The sequence below is a fragment of the Gymnogyps californianus genome, chromosome 25 (genome assembly GCF_018139145.2).
Source record: "Gymnogyps californianus isolate 813 chromosome 25, ASM1813914v2, whole genome shotgun sequence".
Classification (NCBI taxonomy): domain Eukaryota; kingdom Metazoa; phylum Chordata; class Aves; order Accipitriformes; family Cathartidae; genus Gymnogyps; species Gymnogyps californianus.
Genome location: NC_059495.1, coordinates 6,922,968 through 6,928,967, shown reverse-complemented (window position 1 = coordinate 6,928,967; position 6,000 = coordinate 6,922,968). Strand labels below are relative to the sequence as shown.

The window sequence follows — 6,000 nt, the reverse complement described above, 5'->3', positions numbered from 1 at the left end:
CAGCCCGCTTCCTAACAAACTAGGTTCTCCCACATCAAACTGAGCGTTGCTGCATTTGGTGTTAATTAGAGCTGTAGTCGAGAGGCACATCGGGGGCTGGGGTTTATAAATTCACTTCAAAGACCCTATTTGTATACTTTTGCACAATACCTAGCATGACATATATTATGATTTTCATCTGTAAAAGCAGAACTCGTCGCAAATAAAGCTCAGACTTTTCTATCATATTAGAAAGGAATTGAGAGACCTCTGACTACGGTCATGCGAAGAATGACACACAACACATAATTTAGCTTGTGTGTTACGATTTTTTCATCCACAGAGGTAGAAATCCCTGCCCATAAAGCTCAGATTCTTCTACCATATCAGAAGAGAATCAGAGATCCTTGGCAAAATTCAGCTCTTCAGGCTCCAAGAGTAGCAAACAGACCCTGATACTAAACCCACTAAAAAGAACGAAAAGCAGTTTTGAGGCCACCACAGCAATATCCCCCATCAACTCTGCACCTCCACAGTGGGGAATGAGCAGCCCCTAACAGGGCACCGTGCAAGCAGGTGTGTGTCAGTGATGGCCGGGGCTGTTTGCAGCTGAGCAGCCACTTCAACCAGTATAAATAGCTGCAGCCAACAAGCAGGAAGGTTTTTTTGGGCACAGGAGGTTTTCTTAGAGGATGGGACCTAGCTGCTCCTTACCTAGGAGCAGGCAGAAAAGGATGAAGATCTGTATTCCTTACTTTAAGTTGTAGTTGCTAAAGGAGGAGGAATGACCCAGGGACTCTGGCAGTTTGATGCACAGCTATTTCAACACAAGAGCTTGCTTCTTCCTTTCCAGGAACTGCTGCAAACTTGTTATTTGCTTTGGCTTTTTGTTCGCTTTCTGTCTCCTGGAGCTGTAAAGTCCGATGCTGGATCAACTTTACCTTCCCTGCTGCTGCAAAGCCCTATGCACAAGCCAAAGGAGTCTCCTCTGCTACAGGCCTGTGCTGGCTGCTGCTGGCACGTCGTGTGTGGGGACGAACAGCATCTCCAGCCCTTGGGGAGTGCAAGGTTGGTTTTCCGAGTGTCTCTGTATGGTGGCTGGAGGAGGTTGTGCTGTGGGTGTTGGCAGATGGTACCTGTAATAACCTGAACCCCACCCTTAGGTTTTCTGTCACCCTCAAAACCTGTAGGGCTGATGTACCATAGCGTTAAGTTAAAACAAATAAGAGGGGTTTCTGTTTAGGGTAGATGTTACTGTGAAGGGTTTGAAACTTTCCTTAAAGCTTCACTCCTTGAAGCTCAGGGCTGATATGGAGCTGAACAGCAGCAGCGGTCTCAACTTCCCAGCCAGCATGGCCTGCAAGCTCTGCGGACGCAGGGGTCTCGGCAGCCCCGACCTTTTTTTTTGGGGGGGGGGGCAGGCGGAATTTGGGGAGCAGCGTGGGGCTGGGGGCCGCAGGAGCAGCACCTTTCTCCCGGCGGGAAAGGAGGGAGCCGCGCTCGCTGCGGCCGCCGGGGGGCGCCATGGGGCAGCAGGGGGGAAGGCGGCTGCGCGTGGCGCTGAGCACGCGCCGGGGCTGGCACGCGCGCCGTTAACGGTCGCCTCCCCTCAGAGCGCGGGCAACCGCCTCGCTGAGGCGCCGTCGCCCCCCCCCCCGCCCCCGGTGAGTAGGTACTGCACCCCCCCCCCCCCAACAGCCCCGGCCAGCGGGATTTGCTGTCCCCCTCCTCTTGCCCCCACACAGCGGGAGTGGGTGACTAGTCCCTTCTAGCGACCCGCCCGAGCCTCTCCTCACCCGCCCCGGGGTGAGGGAGCCCTGCCCCGGGCTGCCAGCCGCGGTCCTTCTGCAGGCCCGGCGGCTTGTGCACGGTGTGGGGTGTGCTGAATTTGGAGTGGTGTGCCAGGTCTCAGGTGCCTGAAGCGGTGCATGTGTGCTGGAGGCAGTGGTGAAGGGCCCTGTCTGGGGTTGGGTGTGTGTGGAAACCTCACAAGGCTCTGGGCCTGGGGTCTGCCCTGTTAGTGTTTTGGAGGAGTAGCCCTGTAGGGATTAACGAGCTGAGGATCCTTTGGTGGTGTTTGCAAAGCTCCTGGCACAGGAGCACAAAGGGACGTAATTTGGACTTCTAGACACTGTCAAGTGATACAATGGTTTTACAAACGCTGCTACAGTGGCAGTGAATCCTTTGCGTGAGTTTCTGTAGGCTCTGTAATGTACCAGGAACGCTTCCAAATCAGAGGGGGGCTTCAGCTGAACAGACACTTTTGGGCACTGTTGCAAAACTAACACAGAGCTAGAACTCAAAGCTTTCCCAAGGTGGCCTGTGTTGTTGCTTTTTTTAACAGCTGGGGAAACTGAGGCTCAAAGCAGGGAGCAGTGACTCGCCTGAAGTTACAGAACAGAGTTGCATATGGAATATAGGTCTCCCCAGACCCAGCCTCGCTGTTACTAACCCACCCCACCTACTGCAGACTCTGTTAAGGGTGCTTTAGATGCCACTGCAGACGTGATGTTTACAGCCCCCAACCCTCCACTTACATATCACCTCTGAATTCATTGCAGTGAATTAAGTCTCCCAACACTTCTGTGAAGTGGCTAAATATATCCAGCTAGCAGAGCTCATGCCAAAAATAAGTCACTAAATGCATTAAACTTCGTGTAGTAAAAGAAGGAACAGTCCCAATAAATTCTTGCTTTGCGCTTTCAAGATTGCCATAGTTCGCACTGTTAAGTTTGCTGCACTGCCAATGCGAAGTTTAGGGTTGCTGCCTGGATGGAGATCGGAGCTGGCTGTGCAGTTGATCTGGAGGTAAGGGGTGCCATCCAGCGGCAGCAAGGCAGAAAACACTAAGGGGATCGCTCGGATTCCTCTGACAGCACCCCTGCGTGGTCTCGACCATCCTAGCCTGCCTCTGGTGGGTTGTCATAACAGAGTAATGCGGTAAAACTTAGTCTCTGCAGAGCTTGCTTGGGATGCGGTCACCCAGGAGAGCAAGGGCTTCAATACTTTCCGCGCTTAAATTTGGCTAGCAGCGTGCAAATCGAGACGTGCAGTGAGATTGTCTCATTTCCAGCCTCCCCTTGCTTGTCCACCTCCCTGGAGCAGGGAGAATTTATGTCTGTCTTGTGCAGCAGTGAGTTTGTTCAAGTCGTAAGCTTCCCCAGGCAGATGCTTCCACCACAGGAATGTCAACTTGGCCTCAGGAAACATATTGTGTATTCTAACAGCCATGGAAAGAAGGCTTTAGCCTTCCTCACTCTTGTTCCAGTGACATCGTCACAGGGTTACATGTGATTTAGGGCCAGTGATGGTGTTGTCACAGAGGTTCCTCAGGCTGCAGCAAGAAGCTGTAGGCACAGATTCACCAGAGGGTTTAGGAACTTGCTCAGCTTCCCCCGTCCCTGCCGCGGCAGGGGCTCTGCTCGCATTCCTTGCGTTGTGCTGTGGTTTCTCCCTGCTTGTGTGGGGAACAGGAATTGGGCCAGCACCATGACAGTTCAAGGCGGGGGTGAATTGAAGGGGGCAAAATAAAAGGGAAGGGGAAATAAAGGCTCTTCCCAGCTGAATTCGTGTGAGTCTAACCACATCAGTTTGCTGCCTGGGGAGAGGAAAGAGGATATGACACCTCAGCTGCTCTCACTTGTGTGGGGCTTTGCACACTGCTGACTTGTTTACGGGTGAGTAGTTGAGTTTACAAGGACATGTGTACATGCAGAAGTTATCCAGGCAGTTGCTGTGAGCTAGTTAGCAGTGGTCTGCCGCATTCCAACAATGCAAGTCAGTATGAGTATCTAAACAGTTTGCCAGGGTTTGTTTTTTTATTATTATTATTTAGGGGTCTCTTTTCACCAGTTACCACCAAAGAGTGTGTTGTGTGGAGACAGCTAACTAGCACATGTCAGTTTACTAGAAGCAGTTATTTTAATTCATGGCCCTTTCTCCAGTAGTCAGCAGGATGCCTTATTCATTTGCCAGCAGGAGGGTAAATCTATTTCAAAATGATTGAAATATTATGCACAGCTTGAATGAATGTTTAAAATAAATACAGTAGAAGAAACATGTTGTTTGTGAAATGAGAAGATAAATTAAGTTTAGTGCAGACACATTATTCCCAAGCCTAGCTGCTTGGCTAACACTTTCACAGCTAAATCCTTTAGGCCTTAATCCAACAATAAGTACATGGTCTGATGTCTTCTCCTGAAGAGACAAGACTTTCTCTTCAGTCCTTTGCTTCGTATTGACTAGGCTGTTGTCCTCCGTTGCACGTTCCGCTTTGTGGAAAGGACTAATTGTTGCTGCGACAGTATGGGCAGCCTGCAGACTGGATGGACAGACAGGGAGGGAGAAGAGAACCATAAGGCTTGAGAAGAGTGCTATGGAGATGTAAAAACGAAACAGTGTCACGGGTAAAGAAACCAGTCTTTGTTTTCCAGTATCAGGTCTGTGGTTCCCTCCAGCCACTTCTGCTCAGCAAGATTAAATTTATTTTCATCCTCTTAACTGAACTTTCTTTTAATGGCAGTAGGGGTGACAGCCCCCAAAATAGATTTCCTACGGAGTCTGTCCTGAGTGGCACTGTGCGCAGCATGTCTCCCGATAACCCTTTTTTCCCTGCCCTGGGCCTTTATCTCTCTGGTGACAAATGGCCCTCTCTGGACAGAAAGAGGAAATTCCACTCATTGTTCTCCTGCTGCTGGGCTCTGACTACAGTGCTCTATCTCCTGCTTGGTGCACAGCTGGCAGGCGGGGACTGGCAGGCATTTCCTGAAGTGACAATCAGCAGGAGGCTCATGGGAGGAGGGTTTCATTCCGAGATTCCCGTTTAGGTGCCAGTATGATCCCCCTCTAAGCTTGATAGCTCAGCCATGGCCCTGTCAACTTTGGGTATGTCCCCCTCATATCTCCTCTGTTCGTGCAGGAGCCAGTTCCCTGCTCTGTAACACCAAAACATGCAAAAGAATGCAATCACCCTTCCCTTGCTGTAGGCAGCATAGCTAGCTTTTGAGGCAGGTGTAACTGTCTGGATAGAGTGAGCAACAGGTAATCATCCTTGCAGTGAGATCAAGTATCTTCTATTTGAGTTGTGGTAGCGCTTAATACTTCTAGACGTGGAATAATGCCTCCTCACGCTTGTGCTGTAGAGACGTAGGGCAAAAGGTTAAAAAGCGGTGTCATGAAGAAATTGGAGGTTTAGGATTCTGAGATGGCTTTCCAAGGGCAGTGCCTGAAAACGCATTGTTTAGGGACCCTTTAAACTTTTGGAGGATGTATAACACCTCTTGGACAGGCACTGGAGTAGTATTTCATGATTTTTCCCCCTCAGCACTAACATCCCAAACCAGCTTTACTTAAAGAAAATAGGAATCATTCCTGTCTTCTCATTGCATAGCTGGGTTTGACCTTTTAAGTGGATTTCCTATTGACTTGCTTTTTTTGTACAGTGAAGACTATCTACTTCTTTTAAGGGCATCCTGGTGCATCTCTTCTCCCAGTGGTAAGAGGTATAACTTCTAATCCTTGAATACCGACAGTATTGCTTTCTAGGGAGATTACAGGGCAACTGTACAGGAAACCTATAAAGGAAATGTGGCAGCAACTATGGAAGGACTGAGCAGCACAGTAGCCTTTTAGTTCAGGCAAGCCTGGGACTCTTGAGACTTCATTTCACTTCCCTCCTCCTTCCTAGATTTCTGTGGATGGCCACTAATCACTTGCTGTATGTGCTTTGGTGTGCCGTTCAGAGTGGAGGATAAAACAACTGTCCTTCCAAGCAGACAATCTGAGATGCGCTCATGGTTGGAGGGGCTCAGATGCTGTGGTGATTGGGACTGTAAAAATATTTTTACAGTTGACAATGTTATTTTGCAAGGTTGCAAAAACAGTACACTTAAAATATTGGGCAGTATCTGTGAATTACCTTGAAGGTTTCGGCTGGCGGTTCTAGCATTCCATAGTTCTAGCCATAGTGCAGCCATTTTCAGTAATTCTCATGTGTGATGAGAACAGAACTTTCTGTGCTGA

General features: G+C 49.4%; 1 protein-coding gene across 1 annotated transcript in view; it reads left to right on the top strand.

Moving 5' to 3' along the window:
- Positions 1-699: 699 nt before the first annotated feature.
- The window catches only part of KCNJ5 (potassium inwardly rectifying channel subfamily J member 5), a 62,656-nt gene continuing 57,355 nt past the window's right edge, over positions 700-6,000 (top strand). Inside the window, exon 1 of the mRNA XM_050911027.1 lies at positions 700-1,047. The gene's annotated coding sequence lies outside the window, so the exon portion shown is untranslated. The remainder of the gene's footprint in view (positions 1,048-6,000) is intronic.